Here is a 23,966-nt window from a genome sequence, read left to right as displayed (position 1 = left end):
CTTCTTCACTTGATGGGGTTGGTAAAGCCAAAAATCAAGTACCTGAGAAGAAGAAGGAAAAGAAGAAGAACGAGGAGAAGAAAAAGGAGCCAAAAGTGAAAGGGGGCAACCAAGCATCGTCTTGCGAAAATCCACACACTGCATCGACCAGGCCTAAATCGCCATGTGTCATTTGCAAAGGAGACCACTATCATCGAGATTGTCCTTGCATCCCTCAGATCTTAAGGGACTGGTCTCCTCATTTGCACAACCCAGTGTCATCAACCTCTGATGATCATGTTGAAAACGCACCGTCGACTAGTGAAAGTGAAGCCCCAAGACAAAAAGGAAAATATAGATTTCCCTGTAAACTGTGCGAAGGCGACCATGCCATCCACCATTGTCCCTTCTTAGACGAGGCTAAAAGAGTTTTGGACGATCGTCCGGTTTCACCGTTACGACTTCCTCGTGGATACAAAAAACTCTTGCCGAGTTCGTCACTAGTTGAAAATCCGGCTGACCTGCCCAGATGGTCAGCTGAAGCATCTATCATTGAAGACAAACCATCTGAACCCAGACCAGACGAAAGTCAAAAGGTTGAGGCGGCAGTTGACCCGATCTTGCATTCAAAGGTTCCATCTTCAGATGATATAGTCACCGAAGAGAACAAGGATGACACCGTCCAAATTCTTTTCGTAAGAAGGAAGTTGTTAGGCCCCTATACTACTAGTGTAACCCCTTATTGTTATTAGTATAACCCACTTATTATATTGACGTACCCATGCAGTGCCCATATTGTTACTATTGTGCCTAATAGAAGCCCACTATTGTTATTATTGTGCCCTTACATTATTATTGTGATGTCGGCTCTGATTATGTTATAACCCCTTAGACTCCTATATATAGAAAGGAGGTATTTTCATTTGTATCATCCAAGATTTGTTCATTTATGTAATGTAAAGGAGGTTTCCCCCTCGAAGAGCCTGAATTCTAAGGCGTTGATCTATCTTTTCTATCTTTTCTTGAGCTGGTTTCATAACAGAAGTTCGTCAGAGTCGTACCCGGCCGTCTATTCGGTGCCACCCCCAAGCAACCTAGTTGTTTCCTTCGACTGGAATCAACTAGGCAGACCCCGTTTACCAGCTAGTGTACCATTCCGAATTATTGCTCAAATATATAGAATGGTTATGGCTGGTACGATCATAGATGAAGGGGCTTCTGTGAGTATCCTTTCCTCGACTGCTTGGAAAGTGCTTGGTTCGCCATCGCTTTTGCCTGAGATGAGAAATCTAACAGGCTTTGACAAAGGAACCAGTCGACCGTTAGGGATCCTTCCCAATGTGCCCATAACATTGAGAGGGAAAACCATTCACATGAACGTAATGGTAGTTCAAGGACCCCTGGATTATAATCTACTCCTTGGACGAGACTATATTTATTGCATGGGAGCCATTGTCTCATCACTCTTTAGAGTGATGTGTTTTCCGCACAAAGGAAGAGTGGTCAAGCTCGTAGACCAGCTTTCATTTTCCGGATCACACAGAGCAAATAGTCATATGCCATCCCTGAATGGTCTTCTCACACAAAGAATGTCTCATCAATCTCCAGTCCATCGACTTGATGAGCGTGAGTAATTCGGGAGACATGACTGAAACCCAGGGGGAATGCACCCTGGTCTGCTTCGGCAGGAAAACTTCGTGTATAGGGTAGGTTTCTATGAGAGATATATGACTGGTTTGTATCCCCATCCGTGATTGGAAGAGGGTGTTATTCTGGAATAAGATTCTCTCGTCAAAGTTATGTGAGTGGATTGTCTCACCTTTGTCTATTTCGGTAGACATCGCCGAAGAAGTGTTTTGTTTGCGCTATGAATAGAACAATCTTTGGTAACCTGAAATAGGTATACCTTTCCTGATAAAACAAATGTTTTGTTGGTGGTTTGAAAGGTGACCTTGAAGCTTTATTTTATACCTGGGGGCATGCAAACCTTTTGGTGTGCAAGCAAAGAGCGATCATTTATCTGTTTTTTGGATTGGTCGTTTCCTAACTTGCATAAAGAAAGGATGTGGGGCAAAACTCTAAAAATTGTCGTTTTTAAATGAGACATTCTTATTAAACGACTGGATTAATCGAGCAGTTTTAGCGCATAGTTCAAGCTCGTTAAAAAATAAACATAAGCCATGAGCAAATGTTTCTCCCCGTGTTTAAGCTCATTAAAAAATGAACTATTTCCCGGTAAATAACCATCGTGAATGTAGTACTTCAGCCTTTAAAAGCCTTGGTCGTGTTCTCATCATCACCTCCACTCTGTATTGGCTGATCATTCACCTCCATTTGATTGTTTACCCCTTTTGAGGAACAGCTGCGAAGAGTGATCTCACTAGCCATCCTTGTACCATTGTCGTGATTGGAACATTCCAAACCTTACGTGGAATCAGCTGCTACCCAATTTTATCACTCGTTCCTCAAAAGACGAGTCTCCTTTAAGCTCTTTTCAACTGACTCGTAAAATATGAAACGATCGCCAAGCCATTGGCCTCTCCAGCTCGTTAAAGGGACCGGAAGTGCTATCCCTCCTCCAAATTTTAATCTTTTTGGACCTGAGGGATTATTACACAAAAAGATCGAGCGCTTGTTTTGTTCGGCTTGTTAAAAGTATCAAAAATTCATCCCTTCTGTATTGTTTTATACTTTTTGGGACTTAAGCGATTATATGACGAAAGAGGAATTTTGGAGTTTCCTTTACATTCCTTTTCAGACTCTCTAAAATTGAAAAGGATCGAGTTATCTTTGTCGTTAAACTTGTTAAAACTTAATAGCGACGAACTTGTCCATAGCAGACAAGAATGAGTTTCACTATCGCTAGGCTTGTTAAAACATAGCGATGGGTTTGCCCAAAGGGAAAATTATAGAACGAGCATATGTTATCCTCCTCAAGCTTGACAAAAATAAAGAGGTACTGGTCAGCAATGACTGGGGAAAAATTGGGAAGAAAACTTGAAGAAACTTTGTTGGTAGCAAGTCGCTCTTGAACATGACACTTTCACTCCGCATCCAAGTCGGGTTAGGTTGTTTCATTCACTGGTCACATCACCATGGTCCCATCACACCATCCACATTTGGGTTAATGTTACCAATCCATCACGTCAGTGTCGCCGATATGTTCAAGAGAAGTCATTCAGAGAATTCACCTGTGTCTCACCCGCTACAATACATTTATACTCCATTCTTTCATGACCGCCACCCTGAACCTTATGTCATCAGATCGTTTTCACATCCATTAAAATCATTTGCTCCGTTCCATGTCATTGATGTGGGATTCATTAAGGCCCTCCTGTGATGGATCGCTTCTTGTCGACATCATCTCATTATCCAAGAAGCCGATCTAGGAACACCCCGTTTAGTACTTTGAAGCTTGCATGCCTCAATGGCAAGTTTCTCACTTCCGGCGACAGGTTTACATCAATGGCCTTCGACCGAAAGATTTTGTGTGGTGTTCGACGCCAAGTCCTTTATTCACACCACGTGAATTGTACTGCAGTACCTTGAGGGTCATTATCATTATCGGTGATTCCTCTCGCGCCTGTTAACAGCTTACATCATTGGTTGGTAATCAGGCGATGTCTTTCCATGTTCGACTCCAGAACATCTCTCACATGGATAGACTTGTACTTCGAGTGAAGATCGAACGAGATTGAAGACCCCGGATCTAGTTTCATCCATCCAGGCTACGATATATATTCAGGGAAATAAAAACATCAAATGTACATCATTGCGGCACAGATAATCATCCAATCAAAGGGATGATGACTCTACCAGAATCATCAGTCTACACGCAGACGATTGTCTGTCCTATGTACATGAAAATGAATTTATAAAGTTGAGCATGGGAATGCCCGCCTCAGCTAGATCATGAAAATATTATGAAGATAATGTATTGTATTGTGTCTTATTACAGGTCTCCTCCCAGCTTGAAAGAACTTCAGATCCTCATAATAAAGCATTTCACCCGACATCAAAAGATTAACGACCTCATGCTTTAGGGGGCAACTGTTATAGACATTTTTGGGCACTGCAACCCCAAGCATAAAATTTCCATAAACCAAGGGCTCCTAAGTCCCTAAAAGTGTTGTTCTAACCCCTAAAGGAACAAGGTCAACTGATTACAGCTTCTCCTAGAAGTTCTCCATGAAAAACTACTCAGAATTGGTCAAAGCAGGATCATTTCAGCTACTCCATAGGCAAAGTGCGTTGCATCTCACCTAAATACACTGGCTAGGTGCGTTGCATTTCAAAAATCCCTTCTATGGGGTGCGATGGGTGAGAAGTGACAAATGGCAGTGTCATTTCACGAGGTGGAGAGGCATGGAATCTTCCAGAAACTTCTCCTATGACACTTGCCTCTCTGAATTCGACCAAGGATGAGTAAGAGATCATCAATCTCCAAGTGGAAGCAAGAACTATCAGAGGGAAGACACTAATATAATCACAAGCTGACTCATCTCCCTTATAGATATCTATATATGGATCCCTCATCCCAGAGATCCGGAGGCTGGAATTTTGCATATTGTAAGGAATTGTTGTTGGTTTCTTGAGACAACATCAGATTGTTGGGTGATCTAAGATTTGTATGAGGTGAAGAGGGGCTTCCTTGCTGAGAGGATGATGCTGGGTCAGAAAAACTGGTTGTAACTCCCTTGGCTCTTTCTTGTTTATCAATAAAATCTATTGAAGTTTTCCTCCACTCTTGTGTCATTTATGTTTTCTTCATTTGTATGGTCAATCTACATCTGATCCTAGAATGTTTATGATTATAGATCCATGTTCTTGTATAGTGCTATGCTACTGTGATCTTACAGGTACTCTGTGAAGCTGGGCGTGTAAGGGAGCAAGTAGCGAAAGACTATCAAGAGAGAGAGGAATCGAACTAGGAGATTAGCGCAAGACAGAGGTTAGTCTTCTATGTTCTTCTCTCATCTATACTTCATAAAGGAAAAATGAAAGTAGCTTTACTTTGTTTGTTTCTAAGGTAGCTATCACACCTTAGTGGGATAAGCAGTTTTGTATAGACACGTTTCCCTGTAACACTTTGCTGGTACCAATGGCCAAGTTAGATGGAGTATGCCAATCTGCTGGCCAGTGCTTGATCACTTTCTATATGGCATCATCAGTGACAAGATAAGACAGATCGAACCACTTCTTCTGTGGGTCCTTCCAAGCTTGGATGTAAACGTAGTGGAATTCTGCCTTGAAATAAACATATTGCGAGAGCTATTCATACAAGACTAGGGACAACCTTGGGCATAGGTTCATTGCCATGCGAAAGCTTGAATCCATCAATACCCAGAAAATATTCATTTCTATGACCTACGCGGGGTCCTTTGTGGCCTAGAGCGAGGTAAACTATTCAGCCTCCAGTAACCCTACATGCAATGGAGGAAATTGGTTGTCCTCTAGGAGATCCCATGCAACCAGTAGAATGGAGAGTAGCAGCCATGCGTAGTGGAAGGTCTTTCTCTCATCTTGGGTCTCACGAAAATTCACAAGGAAATCACTACATAAATAGCATGACCACTTAAACTCCATGCCCTTCACGCATTGTGCAGCTAATGAGATCATAGGCACTAGAACCTCGTCCATGAGGCACTTCCTCATAACTTTGTCGGCTAGTATCTGAGTAGAAATCTTCACTGTGAGATCGTTGATGGATGTGATGGAATAGTCACGCGGTTTCTTGATAAGCTCAAGTTTCTTTTTCATCCTTTCCACCAAGTCTCTCTCACTTGTCTTTCTGCCAAACTCCTCAGATGGATTCAAACCCTCATGCGTGTTATAGACATTTTTGGGTACTGCAACCCCAAACATAAAATGTCCATAAACCAAGGGCTCCTAAGTCCTTAAAAGTGTTGTTCCAACCCCTAAAGGAACAAGGTCAACTACTTACAGCTTCTCCCAAAAGTTCTCCATGAAAAACTACTCAGAACTGGTCAAAACAAGATTATTTCACCTGCTCCATAGGCAAAGTGCGCTGCATCTCACCTAAGTACACTCAGTGGGTGCGTTGCATTTCAAAAAGCCCTTCTATGGGGTGCGATGGGCGAGAAGAGACAAATGGCAGTGTCAATCCGCGAGGTGGAAAAGCATGGAATCTTCCAGAAACTTCTCCTGTGACACTTGCCTCTCTGAATTCGACCAGGGATGAGTAAGAGATCATCAATCTCCAAGTGGAAGCAAGAACTATCAGAGGGAAGACACTAATCAAATTACAAGCTGACTCATCTCCCTTACAGATATCTATATATGGATCCCTCATCTCAGAGATCCAGAGGCTGGAATTTTGCATCTTGTAAGGAATTGTTGTTGGTTTATTGGTGTGAGATCATAGTGTTGGGTGATCTAAGCTTGTCATGAGGTGAAGAAGGGCTTCTTCTTGCTGAGAGGATGATGCTGGGTCAGAACAACTGGTTGTAACTCTCTTGGCTCTTTCTTGATTATCAATAAAGCTATTCAAGTTTTCCTCCATACTCTTGTGTGATTTATGTTTTATGCATTTGTATGGTCAATTTACATCTGATCCTAGATTGTTTATGATAATAGATCCATGTTCTTGTATAGTATTGTGCTGCTTTGATTCTACAGGTACTCTATGAAGCTGGGTATACAAGGAAGCAAGTAGCAGAGGACTATCAGAAGAGAGAGGAATCGAGTAAGGAGACAAGCGCAATACAGAGGTTGGTCTCCTTTATTCTTCTCTCATCTATCTCTCATAAAGGAAAACGAAAGTAGTCTTTACTTTGTTTGTTTCTAACGTATCCACTAGCCTTAGTGGGATTAGCAGTTCTGTATAGACACTTTTCCCTCTAACAAAATGGTGACTCCACTGGGGAGCGACTAGGTTGTTTGTTTATCTACATTTGTTTACTTTATAAACTTACAGACGGAGCCTGAAGTTGAGCCAGGTAGCCTTCGAACTGCATTTGCTCTGCAAATGCAAAGTAGATAAATGCCACTTCAGTCAATCTCCGGGTTTTGTTTATGAATTAAACAACTGATTTACAAACTCTCTAATTGCCCTTGTGGTGGCTCTAGTAACCTCCTTGGATCTACCCCTGTGATTGATTTACTGATTACCACTTGCTCGGCCAAAATCCCTGAACTGAACTGCAAAGTTTGACCCGGAACCCAAGCAAAGTCTCGTCCCTGGCCCAACGCACTGTCTGTTCTTTGAATCTCAAATTCAGCGCACTTCCCGAGTGTAGTAGGTGCGCTGCATTTCAAATTAACTGTGTTACAGGTGCGCTGATCAGACTAGGCATTGTTCACAAATTTTGGTTTTTGTGTTCACTCTTTTCAAATCTATTCAATAATTTTGCTGCCTGTAGTCAGTACACCTCTGTTTGAACCCCCTTTCCTTGTTGATTATTCCGCCTCCATTGTGCAAAGAACTGTAAATGTTTTTATGTGTTTGTTGAGTCATTTTCAGTTCTCCATTACAAAGAAGTAACGTAATTGTACTGTCGTTTCTTGATTTGAAAGTGTCACAAGTGTCGTTTTCAGTCATAGAAGAGAGTCTGATTGCTCTTGATAGTTGATTACCCTGTTACTATTGTATTTGGTCTGAATTAGTAGTTTTTCCTAGTGTCGAAAGCAAGTTTTCATTTCCAAATCACAAAGTGTTGTCATTGTCTTCATTTTGATTTTTGAAAAAGAAACTTGTTAGTAATTGTTGCTTTGAAAAGTAATTTAGATTTGTGCATTAGCTTTCTTTTTATCATTCACATATTAAGAAGGCTAAAAACAAATACATGCATGTTCATTTGCATTTAGACTATTCGATTGGTCTGATTTAGGACAGTGCATATAGTGTGTGCTCTTTGCTCTTTGTTGAAAGAATTCTGTCTTTCTTTCCTTAGTAGCTAGGATTTTCATTGCACAAAGAAGATAAAAAGACTGTTTATCATCTTAGATTGCATTTTAGGAATTGTACATCTACATCACGCGGTGAACCTGAAAGGCAAATTTCTTAAGCAAGATCAACTTAAAATAAATTTAATGAATCTAACAACGCTTTGGAACCTAACGCACAACATCTAGAAGTCTAGGCTAGAGACGTATTCCAGCGTCGTAGAGCCTGGTAACTATTGTCCTCACTGTTGGTTGGGTGATTCCTCCACTTTGAGACGATAAGTGCCAGTACGGACTTGTGCTCCCACGTACCGTCGAGTATATTTTGGGAGACCACAATAGGATTAATCCTTTATCCATAGGAAGCTGTGCCTGCCGCCCTATAGATCGCAATTCACTGAATACAGCATTTGGGAAGATTGACTGTCGTACCGTAAAAAGTATTCTGCAGTTTTGCGATTGGTTTGGTAATCCCTCTGCCTAGATTTCTAGAGTAGTCCCTTTCATTCCTTTTCAGACTCCTTAACGAAAAAGGTCCATCTGAGCACTTGTCACTTCAGGCTCATTAAAAATGGAAGGCGACTAGAGTCATCTTTTGTTTTTTCTCGAGTCTTTAAAATTGAAAAACAAGTTGTGTCAAAGCATCTAAAATTTATTTTAAATGGAATAACCATCCCTTTTCCTACGTTGGTCTTAGGTTGAGAAAATGGAGTCCACCAACCAAGGAGTTCCCCTTGGAGGAAATCCTAGTCCCTTCTCCTCTTGGGGAGATGTTGGTGCACCCCATATGGCCACATTGGCACTTCCAGGATTGACAATCGGCTTGCCCGTATGGCTTTTCTCAACCTCCGTCATTCAGAATACCACAATTCCTGAACAATCGAGTCAACAACTAGACAATTCCAGAGTTACCCCACAACCCTCTACTTCATCCAATTCTTCCTCTCCTCCTTCCTCTTCGCTTGATGAGGTTGATAAAGCCAAAAATCAAGTACCTAAGAAGAAGAAGGAAAAGAAGAAGAAAGAGAAGAAGAAGAAGGATCCAAAGGCGAAAAGGGGCAACCAAGGGTCGTCTAGCGAAAATCCACACACTGCACCGACCAGGCCTAAATTGCCATGTGTCATTTGAAAAGGAGACCACTATCATAGAGATTGTCCCTGCATCCCTCGGATCTTAAGGGACTGGTCTCCTCGTTTGCACAACTCGGTGTCATCAACCTCTGATGATCATGTTGAAAACACACCGTCGACTAGTGAAAGTAAAGCCCCTGGACAAAAAGGAAAGTGCAAATTTCCTTGTAAACTGTGTGAAGGCGATCACGCCGTCCACCATAGTCCCTTCTTAGACGAGGCTAAAATAGTTTTGGATGATCGTCCGGTTTCACCGTTACGACTTCGTCCTGGATATAAGAAACTCTTGCCAAGTCCGTCACTAGTTGAAAATCCAGCTGACCCGCTCAGGTGGTCAGCCGAAGCGTCTATCATTGAAGATAAACCATCTGAACCCATACCAGACGAAAGTCAAAAGGTCGAGACGACAGTTGACCCGGTCTTGCCTTCAGAGGTTCCGTCTTCAGATGATATAGTCACCGAAGAGAACAAGGATGACACCGTCCAAATTCTTTTTGTAAACGCGGACTCCGATGAACATGGGCGCAATTTACCCATTCCTTTACCATAGGAAGGAAGTTCGTCAGAGTCGTACCCGGACGTCTATTCGGTCCCACCTCCAAGCAACCTAGTTGTTTCCTTCGATTGGAATCAACTAGGCAAGCCCCGTTTATCGGCTAGTGTACCATTTCGAATCATTACTCAAATATACAAAATGGTCATGGCCAGTACCATCATAGATGAAGGGGCTTCTGTGAGTATCCTTTCCTCGACTGCTTGGAAAGCGCTTGGTTCGCCATCGCTTTTGCCTGAGATGAGAAATCTAATAGGCTTTGACAAAGGAACCAGTCGACCATTAGGGATCCTTCCCAATGTGCCCATAACATTGAGAGGGAAAACTGTTCAAATGAACGTAATGGTAGTCCAAGGACCCCTGGATTATAATCTACTCCTTGGACGAGACTATATTTATTGCATGGGAGCGATTATCTCCTCACTCTTTAGAGTAATGTGTTTTCCGCACGAAGGAAGAGTGGTCAAGCTTGTAGACCAGCTTTCATTCCCCGGTTCACGCATAGAAAATAGTCATATACCATCCCTGAATGGTCTTTTCACGCAAGGAATGTCTCATCAATCCCCAGTCCATCCTCCTGATGAGCACGAGTGATTCGGGGGACATGACTGAAACCCATGGGGCATGCACCCTGGTCTGCTTCGGCAAGAAAACTTCAGGTATAGGGTAGGTTTCCGCGAGGGATATATGACTAGTCTGACACACCCTTCCGTTTAGGAAAATGGGATTAGGTTGGAATAAGATTCCCTCGTCAAAGTTATGTGGGTGGAGGCGTCTGCGCCACTCACCTTTGTCTATTATGGTAGACATCACCAAAGAAGTGTTTTGTTTGTGGTACGAATAGAACAATCTTTGGTAACCTGAAAGAGGTAAACCTTTCCCGATAAAACAAATGTTTTGTCGGTAGAATAAAAGGTGACCTTGAAACTCTATTTTATACCTGGGTGCATGCAAACCTTTTGGCATGCAAGCAAAGAGCGATCATTTATCTTTTTTTTTTTGGATTGGTCGTTTCCTAACTTGCATAAAGAAAGGATGTGGGGCAAAGATTTGAAAATTTGCCGTTTTTAAATGAGACATTCTTATTATACGACTGGATATATCAAGCATTTTTAGCACATAGTTCAAGCTCGTTAAAAAATAAACATAAGTCATGAGCAAACGTTTCTCCCCGTGTTTAAGCTCATTAAAAAATGAACTAATTTCCGGTAAATAACCATCGTATATGTAGTACTTCATCCTTTAAAGCCTTGGTCGTGTTCTCATCATCACCTCCACTCTGTATTGGCTGATCATTCACCTCCATTTGATTGTTTACCCCTTTTGAGGAACAGTTGCGAAGAGTGATCCTATTAGCCATCCTTGTAACACTGTCGTGATTGGAAAATTCCAAACCTTACCTGGAATTAGCTGCTACCCAATCTTATCACTCGTTCCTCAAAAACGAGTCTCCTTTAAGCTCTTTTCAACTGACTCGTAAAATATGAAAAGATTGCCAAGCCATTGGCCTCTCCAGCTCGTTAAAGGGATCGGAAGTGCTATCCCTCCTCTAGATTTTAATCTTTTTGGACCCGAGGATTATTACACAAAAAGATCGAGCACTTGTTTTGTTCGGCTCGTTAAAAGTATCAAAAATTCATCCCTTCTGTATTGTTTTATACTTTTTCGGACTTAAGGGATTAGATGACGAAAAAGGATTTTTGGAGTTTCCTTTACGTTCCTTTCCGACTCTCTAAAATTGAAAAGGACCGAGTTATCTTTATCGTTAAACTCGTTAAAACCTAAATAGCAACAAACTTGTCCATAGCAGACAAGAACAAGTTTCACTATCGCTAGGCTCGTTAAAACATAGCGATGGGTTTGACCGAAGGGAAAATTATAGAACAAGCATATGTTATCCTCCTCAAGCTTGACGAAAATAAAGAGGTACTGGTCAGCAATGACTGGGGAAAAATTGGGAAGAAAACTTGAAGAAACTTTGTTGTTAGCAAGTCGCTCTTGAACATGACACTTTCGCTCTGCATCCAAGTCGGGTTGGGTTGTTTCATTCACTAGTCACATCACCATGGTCACATCACACCATCCACATATGGGGTTAATGCTACCAATCCATCATGTTAGTGTCGCCGATATGTTCAAGAGAAGTCATTCAGAGAATTCACCTGTGTCTCACCCACTATAATACATCTTCTTTCATGATCGCCACCCTGAACCTTATATCACCAGATCGTTTTCACCTCCATTAATATAATTTGCTCCATTCCATGTCATTGATGTGGGATTCACTAAGGCCCTCCTATGACAGATCGCTTCTTGTCGACATCAGCTCATTATCCAAGAAGTTGATCTAGGAACAACCCTTTCAGTACTTTGAAGCTTGCATGCCTCAATGGCAAGTTTCTCACTTCCGGCGACAAGTTTACATCATTGGCCTTCGACCGAAAGATTTTGTGTGGTATTCGACGCCAAGTCCCTTATTCACACCACGTGAATTGTACTGTAGTACCTTGAGGGTCATCATCATTATCGGTGATTCCTCTCGCGCCTGTTAACAACTTACATCATTGGCTGGTAATCAGGCGATGTATTTCCATGTTCGACTCCAGAACATCTCTCACATGGATCAACTTGTACTTTGAGTGAAGATCAAACGAGATTGAAGACCCCGGATCTAGTTTCATCCATCTGGGCTGCGATATATATTCAGGAAAATAAAGACATCAAATGTACATCATTGCTGCACAGATAATCATCCAATCTATCGGATGATGGTTCCTCCAGAATCATCAGTCTACACTCAGACGATTGTCTATCCTATGTACATGAAAATGAATTTATAAAGCTGAGAATGGGAATGCCTGCCTTAGCTAGAACATGAAAATATTATGAAGATAATGTATTGTATTGTATCTTATTACAGGTCTCCTCCTAGCTTGAAAGAACTTCGGATCCTCATGATAAAGCATTTCACCCGACATCAAAAAAGATTAACAACCTCATGCTTTAGGGGGCAACTGTTATAGACATTTTTGGGCACTGCAACCCCAAACATAAATTTTCCATAAACCAAGGGCTCCTAAGTCCCTAAAAGTGTTGTTCCAACCCCTAAAGGAACAAGGTCAACTGATTACAGCTTCTCCTAGAAGTTCTCCATGAAAAACTACTCAGAACTGGTCAAAACAGGATCATTTCACCTGCTCCATAGGCAAAGTGCATTTCATCTCACCTAAGTACACTCAGTGGGTGCGTTGCATTTCAAAAAGCCCTTCTATGGGGTGCGATGGGCAAGAAGAGACAAATGGCAGTGTCAATCCGCGAGGTGGAAAGGCATGGAATCTTCCAGAAACTTCTCCCGTGACACTTGCCTCTCTGAATTCGACCAGGGATGAGTAAGAGATCATCAATCTACAAGTGGAAGCAAGAACTATCAGAGGGAAGACACTAATCAAATTACAAGCTGAATCATCTCCCTTATAGATATCTATATATGGATCCCTCATCTCAGAGATCCAGAGGCTAGAATTTTGCATCTTGTAAGGAATTGTTGTTGGTTTATTGGTGTGAGATCATAGTGTTGGGTGATCTAAGCTTTTCATGAGGTGAAGAAGGGCTTCTTCTTGCTGAGAGGACGATGTTGGGTCAGAACAAATGGTTGTAACTCTCTTGGCTCTTTCTTGATTATCAATAAATCTATTCAAGTTTTCCTTCATACTCTTGTGTGATTTATGTTTTATGCATTTGTATGGTCAATTTACATCTGATCCTAGATTGTTTATGATAATAGATCCATGTTCTTGTATATTATTTTGCTGCTTTGATTCTACAGGTACCCTATGAAGCTGGTTATACAAGGAAGCAAGTAGCAAAGGACTATCAGAAGAGATAGGAATCGAGTAAGGAGACAAGCACACGACAAAGGTTGGTCTCCTTTATTCTTCTCTCATCTATCTCTCATAAAGGAAAACAAAAGTAGTCTTTACTTTGTTTGTTTCTAAGGTAGCCACTAGCCTTAGTGGGATTAGCAGTTCTGCATAGACACTTTTCCCTATAACAATGCGGTAGGTGCATGATCCTGTGGATAAGCATATCCATGATGGGGATAGGCGTACCAAGCCATAAGCACCCATTGTGCACCAGAGTAAGCAGCTACCGTATACAGGTGGTAGTGGGGCACCCACAGTAGGTTCAACAACCCTGATTGCTCTACTCCATGGATCCATTCAACTAACTCCAACTCAGTGAAACCTGAGTCTTTGTAATATACTCATCTCATATAGTTCTCTCTCATGAGTTAGGGGAACCTATCATGGTCAGCTAGGTCCCAATCTTCCATCTTTAATAGAGGGACCCGCGCCATGTGCGGACCTTCGAAGGTTATCGTTTCTGGCAATAGGGGCATGTGAATGATGAATTTCTCCAAGTTGGGGTCCTTGGTGACCTTTGCCTTCCCTTTACGTAGAGGGATATATTACGACAACTTGGTGATGGGTTCCACTCCCTCAGCATCTATATCTTCAGTGCCTTCTTCAGCCTCTAAATACACAACCTTCTTAGGTTGCTTATCCTTCTTCTACATCTAGGCAGCAGAATGCCTCCTAGGAAACTCACGCACTGGCACCGACCTCTTCTTCATATCTTTCTTTAGCTTTTGGTTCTCTTACACAGGTGTAGGCTTCAGCCTATGCAACCTTGGTGTCGTAGGCATAGGAGCCAGAGCCTCCCTACTCACAACCTCTAGAGCAGCTCCTTCAGAGGTGATAGTTCCTCTAGTACATGTAATCTCAGTGGGGCCTGGTCCTGACATGGTGTCGCAAATGATTTTCTGAGTTAACTTGGGAAACTAATCGAATTCAGGGTTTGTGACCAAATATTCAAAGAACTTATGATTCATAAGCGAAAAACAACACAGCTTAAAAACTCTAAGGGTGAAAAGTGTTCTTTGCTAGACTGACATGTGTAATTTATAGGATAATTCAAATTCAAATCTGACCCTTCCCTCCAAAATCCTTCCATTAATGCTGATTTGGCGGCAGATATCCAAATATTTCAGCCTTAAATGCCTCCCACCCACTCCTATGAATCGTCTCCTGGTTGTCAAATCAAGGATAGTGACTCTAATGGTCACTTTTTGGTTGTGTTGCGTGGTATCTCCCTCCATAGCACAACTCCCTTCATGCAGCTTCTGGTACTGTGACATCACCCTTTTTCACATAGCCCCCCTGTTGCGTAGTCCCAAAAATCAAGCAGTGTAATTTATAGTCCTGCGCTCCCTTGCAACTTTCTGGAGCACTAAGTTTGTCCTGTCGTCATGTAGTCATTGAGCTGAGTCTCCTATTTATGGCTTCAAATGGCTTCCATTCACCCTTCCCAGAAAAGGTTCACCATTTAACTTTGCGAGTTGAACTACGTTGCCACATGTAATTTCTTTGATGACATATGGCCCAAGCCAGTGCATCTGAAACTTTTCCGGAAACTTAGCGAACTTACTATCATATAAGAAGACCAAGTCATTTACCTTAAAGTGTACAACTTGATGTGGCGATCATGCCAAGCTTTCTCATGTTCCTTCTGGACTTGTTGATGGAATCCATCCAAGAATCTGTCTTCTTTGAGCTCCATTAGCTACGCAAGCCATTCTTCTAAGGCTCCATAGTCCGCAATTCCCGTGAAAGCTACTATGCGAAGACTAGTCACAATATATTCCATAGGCATCATAGCTTCTATGCCATAGAACAACTAAAAAGGTGTCTGACCAGTTAGCTTTTTGCAAGTAGTCTTGTATGCCTACAACACTACAGGAACGCGCACGTCCCAATCATTCCGCTTGGCATTGCAAACCTTTGCTAGCGTATTCTCCATAATCTTATTGAAGGCCTCAACTGTTCCATTAGTTTGAGGATGATATGGTGTGCTCTTATGATGATACACCTAGACCTCTTCCATTAGCATGCTGATTGTCTCATTGAGGAAGTGCATACCGTGATCACTCGTCAACACTTTTGGACAACCAAACCTGGTTAACACATACTCAAACAATAATTTAGCTATTATGGCTCCTGTACAATCCTTCACAGGCTATGCTTCCACCCATCTAGTTAGGTATTCTGTCGTGGTGATGATATAGCATGCCCCTGTCTTCTTACCTGGGGGTTGAATTGGTCCTACAAAGTCAATTTCCCATTTCTTGAATGGCTGCAATGACACTTGAGGATTTAATGGTAGCTCGTCCCTCTGCAATGGTTTGCCCATTCTATGACATGCACCGCATGCCCTAAAAATGCTTGTAGGGGCCTGACCTAGGTTCGGAGGTGATTTAGCCAAATAAATCCCAGTACTACTAGCCCTTTTGGAAACAGTCCACAAAGCGCGGACTGAGGTCTCACCCAAAGTAGTATGGGAGGGTGCTAGAATCACGTTTCCGCACCTTAGGGATGTCTGATTAGCTTTGTCGGTTCGCGTACATCTATTAGTCCCTCACAACCTGTAATGCCGCCTTCGCGCAGCCCTACTCGAGGCGCAAACCATATTATTACACAAGTTCCTTACTATTAACCTGTTATTATCCGATTACTTACTTATTTGTGTAAGTTTAGTGATATTTACCAGTGTATTCAACATTCATATAAGTGCGCACGATAAGAAAAACAACATAAATGCATAGAACGTAATACAAAAGCAGATACACAGAAATTGGAATCAACTTCTCTTTATTATTCTTCGTTCAAGGTTATAGACCCGACACCACCCTGTGCACTCAGCTGTAGGGGTTCGTGCACTCAGTTGTAGAATCTACTAGGCCTCTGCACACTCAACTGCAGAGCCTCTTCCTACTACTACGACCCAATACACTTAGAATCTTAATCTATGCTCGAACCATTCATACTCCTCTCTTGTCTCTTCTTAGCTATCTTTACAACTTAGAGCCTCACTCTATTTATAAAATCTCGTGGTCTGTGGACCAAGGGTAGGCTGACATGGCATTACATTATATTACAAAACTTAGGGTGAACAACCCTATAACTCAACCTATACTTTGCGCTCCACGCCTGCAATTCACGGAGTCTTACAATACATTTGACCAAAACTTGGGCTTTGAGCCCCAAAACATGCTATGGGGGGGGATCTGATGTCCAACAGGCCCCCAACACAAACATCATGACTCACCCTCGAGTCACTCTGTTGGTGCAATGCTCTTGGCATAGAGTTCTTCCAACTGGTCCCGAACTACTCGGAGGCCTGCAAGGCACTTCTCTGCGGTTTTCTTGACCTACTACACGTGCTCTTCCAATGCTTCTTTATGAGGATCAAATCCCTACCTTGGCGTGTAGAGCCCCTACATCTATGCGAGATTGTCCTCCATATCTATTGTAATGGTGAAGGCCTTGTCTATCCATGGTTGAATGCGCGTTTTGAGAAGTGCCTCATTCAGTCTTGTGGTATCCACTTGCTCTTTCAATGCCCTTTCTTGTTGCATCTTTACGAGACGTTGAGTGAGGATGACTGTTTGTGTAGTTCCTCAGACACTGTCGTACTGCTCCTGAAGTTTGCATGCCTCTATTTCTAGGAGCTGTATGTTGGGGTCCTCCTGCAAGGATGTGAGGAAACCAAAGGCTTGGTCCATCATACTGGTACAATCCTCCTACAATGATGTGAGGACACCAAATGCTTGGTCCAGCATACTGGTATAGTCTTGCACTGCCCACCCAATTTCTTCCAATCCTGTTTGGATAGTGCTAATGCACTGCTCTCTAACTTCCAGGGGAGTGGAAGGCTATCCCTTTAGCCGCAGCTCGACAATATGGAGATTCAACTCTAGCTACACTCGCGTTGTTTCCTCGCGCACGTTTCAGACTCCACTAGCCAAACAGTGGATCCATACTTCTGTTGGCAGGTCTGTGGCAATGGACAACTCTGGGACACACTGGCATGCTTCATCCACTGTCTGTACTAACTGCTAGTTTTGTGACACCAGTTCCTCATGTTGTAGGCTAAGTTGTTCGATGTTGATCTTTTGCTCACTAATCACCTGAATTGCATGGCCCTCCCTACCGCAGAGCTCTACTGTTATTCCATCCTGCAGTTGGTACAGTGTGTCTCATGGAAGGGCAGCCAAATTAAGTCCAAGTCCCTTGATCCTACCAGCCGCAGCTCTGTCGATCTCATTCTCTGTTGCTAGTGCCTCTTCTGGTAACACTATGGTATTGGCCATCCTTGCACGTAGCATATGCTTTGCTGCTGATGTGCCTGTTAGACTCCGTCTCATGTCAGAGATTGATTCTTCTTCAAAACCCTGTTTTGAAGAAGAAATCATTAAATGTGTTGTTTCAGATTACGTAATTTATTCTCTAGCTCTTCAAAAAGGTAGCAGTGACTTCAAAGCTCCTATCCCTGCACAAACAAAAGAAACAAAACATCATCAGCAATCATGTCCATTTGTTTGATCTGGTCTAGAAGTTGTCTTCAGTTGTCATTTGGTTATACAGCTCTCCATACATTTGGTTGCTCAAATCTGGTTACTTAGCAAAGGAATTGCTGGAATGAAAGGCATACTTTAATCTCTTGACAAGCATATGCCTGCGGCCTTGTTGCTTAACCTCTGCTGCAGACTTCTTGGCACATGGATTTACATATTTTGAGGTTTTTTGAGGCATACTTTAGTCCATCATTGGATGCAAGCAATCAAGCCCTGCTCCCTCACGTATAAAAATAAGGAGAAAAGGTCACCATAGCAATGAACAATCCTGTCAGTAAATTGATGTGGCATTTTGTGATGTGTAAGGAGAAAATGCATTACATAAATCAGTTTGTTGATGGGCCAATACAGGACTGCAATAAAACAATTGTGTATATCTCTAACTGATTGATTCAAGGCACCTTTTGAGCAAAACATTGGCAAAGAGCTGGGATGTCTGTGCGCGGAGTGCGGTAGTTGAGTATGCGCAACAATGTGGAGGAGGGAGTTTCAGCTCAAGATTTGGTGCATGGGAGAGTTGTGCAAATGCTTGATAATGGCGTACTCAAATGATGAAATGAACTCATTTGTGGGGCTCTACAAAATGGGACCATGGAGGGATTCTTTGAACTCATTTTATACTTCCAAACACAATCTGAACCTGCCTACTGTGGATTGGCTACTCTTGCAGTTGTTCTCAATGCTCTTGCAATTGATCCTGGAAGAAAATGGAAGGGGCCTTGGCGCTGGTTTGATGAATCGATGCTGGACTGTTGTGAACCTTTGGAAAAGGTGAAAGTTGAGGGCATGCCTAGCTAATTGTTCTGGAGCTAAGGTTGAAGCTTTCCGCTCCAATCAAAGTTCTATTGATGAATTCCGGAGATTTGTAGCAAAGTGTGCTTCTTCTGAAGATTTGCCATGTGATTACATCATATCATAGAGCTCCACTAAAGCAGACAGGATCTGGCCATTTTTCACCGATTGGTGGATACCATGCTGGAAAAGACATGGCACTTGTTTTAGATGTCGCTCGATTCAAGTATCCTCCCCATTGGGTTCCACTTTCACTTCTTTGGGAGGCAATGAATACCATAGACGAAACGATTCAAAAATACAGGGGGTTTATGCTAATCTTGAAGCACCGGCAGGGTCCATCCTTACTTTATACTTTGGTTCTGCAGCTTCTGAAAGCAGAAGGTTTTGACAGTGTAGAAAAAATCCTTTCTGTAGTTTTTTAATCATTACCTGCAAATCTTACAGATTTCATCAAGTGGATTAACGAAGTTAGAAGGTTGGACTCTTGAGGGAGAAGCTATCATTGTATATTTTCATTGTATCTCTGCAATTTTTGGCTAAGGAAGACCAGGGTTTTGCAGTCATCTTTGGGATTCTTGTCGACTCATGTGTTGATGGTGTGTTTCTCAATGTTCTTGTAAGATTTGTTATGTGATTCATTTCCTTTCTTTACTGCTGCACATTAAACAAATGAAGTGTTAAAGTATGAATTCATGCTAGTCATGCTCTGCTTTTAAATTTGTTTAATTTCAATGTTTTCTACTGTCTAAAGGGAATTCATAGTCATTGTTTGCTCTCTTTAGCTCCTCATCTTTCATTCCTGATTATCCATCTCACTTTAAGGCATCAATACTGTTTCCTACCTCGCCCCAAGGAACCCCCTGCAGAAACTGTGTCCAATCCCCGCACCCAAAATTGCAATTCCTCAATTTGCCACCAAAAAACAAAAAAACCCCAAATCAACCTTTTTATCAGTTTACTAGCCTAATATCAGTGTTACCTTGTTGGTCATCTCATCCCATTGAAGATTTCACGAGATAGACCGGAGAGAGCCTTCTCCTGCCCCGTAGGGCTAGCTACAAGGCTAAATGGTTTGATGTAGCCTTGAGGTTTACCTTTCTCAGCCTGAGGTGAAATTTCAAGCGCTAACAGTGCCTACTACGACATAGATGGCTACAATTCCTTCCTATGGGGGCCGCACCTGTAGTTCCTGCAGTTGTGCCCTTAGGGCCCCCAACAGAGTCTACCGCTCCGACATGACTTCTTAGAGCACTTCCTTGGTGACATCATGAACCATCTCACCAATGTCGTAGAGTTCACCTTTTGTTAATGTGATCGGGTCGATGGCCAATTTGGAGGTCTTGATCGTTTTCCATGGACTCGATCTCTCTGTGATGCACGGCATTTTGAGTTGGGTGGAAGTTGTGCCCAGGTCTGCACCCTCTTCTACAAGTTCTGTGTCCTATGCCTCCTATCTTGTAGACAATTCCAGGCCCTCCTCTCCCCAGTGCATTGTTGTGGCCCCGGTTGTTTCATTGCTGCTACTACTTCAACGGCCTTTACCTGCTCTGCGGCTGGTTGTGCTACCGCGCGGACTACCCTTACCTCTACTACCACTTTTTCATTGCACTTCTTCTCAGCCAACTGTGTGACACATAGCTTGGCCTCATCCTTTATTTTTTGTGCTTCTGTCCCATCCAACTCCGCCAAATCCAGGGCACGCCACTCGAGAGGCCATGATTCTAACACTATAAAAATTGCATCATCAATGGCGATGAAGGGGAGCTTGGTACACTGCTACACCGAATCCTTTTGCACCTTAATGTAAATATCGTGCATGTCTACGTTGAAGTCTAGAAATCTCTACAGACTATTGTGCACTGTTGGGGATAGGCGCGGCCTCCTATTAATCCACATCCAGATGCTCACCTCCATGAGCACCCAAAAGATCTTTTTCTCGCAAATCCGATTGACATCCTTGGTAGCCTAGAGTGATGCATACTTCACCGCCTCTGGTAAGTCACACTCAAATCTTGCGAATTGACTGTCCTCTGACAGTTCTCCCACTACTAGCAAAATAGACAAGAGAAACCACGCGTAGTGTAAGGTCTTACCCTATTCCTGGGCTTCCTTGCAGTTGATCAAGAATTCATCGCAGAGGAACTTAGCTAGTTGAATTGGACCCCCTCTACGCATTGTTCAGCAAACGCAACTACTGGCACTGGTACTTCATCGCTGTGGCATTTTCCAATTACCTTCCCAACTAGGAGTTGGGTGGCTATGCGCACCCCTTTATCCTTGATACTGCTGATGGTGTGACCCCTATTTTTCTTCTCGAGCTTATATTTTTTCTTCATGGCTTCTGCGAGAGCCAAATCACCGCTCTTTCCTACTATCGTCGCGGGGTCCTTTCCCTTACAGGGAAGCCGAGAAATTCTATGGATGAGAGCCGCTGTGATGGGAATAGGCTCCTCCAGCCATAAGTACCCATCATGCACCAGGAAAAGCAGTTGCTTGATGATGAAAATGGTGATGGGAATGTGGTGAAAGTTTGGTACCCACAGTAGATGAAGCAATCTGGCCTTCTCCACACTACGCAGTCATTTTCGCGGCTGTAATGTTATTACTAGTCCCTCTGTGCTCTACTTCATGAGGCTCTCCATCTCTAAGTGTGGGAACTTCTCGCTATCTACGAGGTCCCAATCTTCAAACTTCATTATGGGCATGTGACCCAGGTGCGAGCCTTCAAACACAATTCCATCAAGGAGGAGCAGGGTTTGGAGTGTGCTCTTTGTGGCATCCAGATCCTTTGGTATCTTAGTTTTCCCTTTTTGCGGAGGGACGTACTCAAGAAATTTCGCTGAAGAGTGCACTGGTTGGATATCCTCTTCCATGTCCTCTGCTTCCTCTACCTCAGCAAGGAGAGCCTGTAAGTCCTCCTCCTTGTCATCTATCTCAATGGTGACAAACTTGCCCTTTTCTTCCACTGAGATCTTACCAAACTATGCATTCCTCGGGGACATGCAGACTGGTCCCGCTGCCTGCTTATCTTATTTCGGTCTCAGAATCCGAGGTGATTTTGGGATTTCTGGCACGACCCTAGTATCCTTAGGAACATCATGTACCATGGGGTTTTATGTAGCCTCATCAGTAGTTCCTTCTACAAAGCCCATACCTCTCCTGGTAGTTGCCATCTTGTTTGAACTATATGTGGTCTTTCACAAAATTAGGGGCTCGAATATCGCTCAGTGCTCAACACTCTATGCTCTAATCAACTTCTCAAATATCAAGTGAACAAGTGTTGTCTCGTGGCTAGCCCCTAGAGTTTTTAGTGCCCTTTGAATTCAAATTTGACCATTCTCCCCAATTTCGGGCCATCAATGCTTTCTTGGCGGCATATTGTCCCAAATCTTGCCCATAATTCACATCTCAAATGCCCACCGCCTGCTCCATTTGGCCTTAAATCAGACATCTCGTCATGAACAGTGACACCAATGATTACTTCCCAGCTTATCTGCATGGCAGCACTATCCCTTGTGCGCGGTCGCGAACCCTGTGACATCTTGTTACTAGGCACATTTCCTAGATCACGTAGCCCGTGGAAAAATATTTTATAGTCTTGCGCTTCCTTTCAACTGCTTGGAGCACTAAGAGTGTGCTTCCTACAGCTAGTTAGGTCATTGCACCACCTATGCGGGCCTTCATTTCGCCCTCCAGTGTAGTCCGCGGAAAATCTATAATTGCCCTCATGAGAGTTGGTACCGCGTGTTCTATCATATGTAGTGTGCTCCCCTGGTTACTATGTTTGGTGAGATGCGGTCGTAGCCATGGCAGCAGAGTCATAAATTATTTGCAATATTCTTCTAATTCAGAGGTATGATCACACGCACCTTGCCTTGTCATCCTTGGTTCATCGACGAGACATGCTTGCTTGATCTCATTGTCCAGCCTCTTGACCTCTGTGTCCATCAAAATGCTTTTCTTCCTTAGTTGTATCCAGTCTTTTTCGAGTTCACGAAGTCTAAGGTTCCCTCACCGAATGGCTTCCTAAATCCTTATGTGTTCGACCTTGTGTAACTGGGTGATTTCTTCATCCTGGGTTGCACGCACTATCACATATGCGTGCACTATTACGTGTGGATTCCTCCTTGCATTCTCTTCATAAATTACGGTCCCTACTATGTTCCGCCCCTTTGGAATAATTTCCACGGTCAAGGTTTTGCACATGGTCCTATTGGCCCATCGAGCCACTAGTATGCGTAGGTCCTAATCAGTTCATCTCACCTGGTGAACCCTATTCAGTACTTTGCACACCCTATCGAATGCTTCTTTGTGGATAATTAATAGTGCACGTCGCCTTTCCTTCTGCTACATTTTGTTCTGATTCTCTATTCTGGGAGCGGTGTGCACTCGTGAAAATTGTACAACATATGTCTGTACCCATCAGGAAAGGTGGTCATGCAAGTTGTTTTGCCCCTGGTGACTGGCTCTCATTCTGAGCTGGGGTTTTCCAAAGCGTAGGTGCATAGGTGAATCGTTGCTGTTTTGGTATTGCGCTTTCAAAATTGTTCAAGAATACATCCACCGCTGTCAACCCATCATATGTAAGTAGATCCCTTGCCTCTTTTGTCATGCAGTGCAGTGATCTAACCATCATGTTGCAATTAAGCATTGTTACTTCGTGTAGCCAATTCTGCCATCGCTCCATCGCTTTGTCTGAATTCGAAGTGTAGGATCTTTCGTGTTCCCACGAAATCCTTCCATCTGCAGTCAGATTCACACAATCCTCTTCTCATGTGGTTATCTTGTAAATACAATCGATATCATCACCACTATCATCGTCGTGCACCGGTTCAATGTATCGTGCTCCTTCAGCTGTGTTAGACCCTAGATTTGCCTCAGGCTGAAAAGATAAGGTTCTAGGTCCACATCAAACTACGCTCAGCCTCGTAGCTAGCCCTACGAGGACAGGAGAGGGCTCTCTCCGGGTCGATCTCAGTGAAAGATACTCAATGGGGCTGGAGATGACTAATTTAGCAACTGATTTTAGGCTAGGTATTAAGTGCAAAGGATTTGATTTGAGTTTTTTAGGGTTTTGTTGAAAAAAATGGGAAAGGCAAATTGGGCTCGGAGATGAGGCATAGTTTCTAT

At 42.9% G+C, this 23,966-nt stretch overlaps 1 pseudogene; it reads left to right on the top strand.

Moving 5' to 3' along the window:
* Positions 1 to 23,966, top strand: part of LOC149244938 (glutathione gamma-glutamylcysteinyltransferase 1-like) — a 79,702-nt pseudogene that overhangs the window by 22,563 nt on the left and 33,173 nt on the right.

This window comes from Pinus tabuliformis, chromosome 7 (genome assembly GCF_031772625.1).
Source record: "Pinus tabuliformis cultivar Carrire ecotype Pingquan chromosome 7, CPIR1, whole genome shotgun sequence".
Taxonomy (NCBI): Eukaryota; Viridiplantae; Streptophyta; class Pinopsida; order Pinales; family Pinaceae; genus Pinus; species Pinus tabuliformis.
The sequence above is the reverse complement of the archived record's forward strand: the minus strand, read 5'-3'. Positions and strand labels throughout refer to the sequence as shown.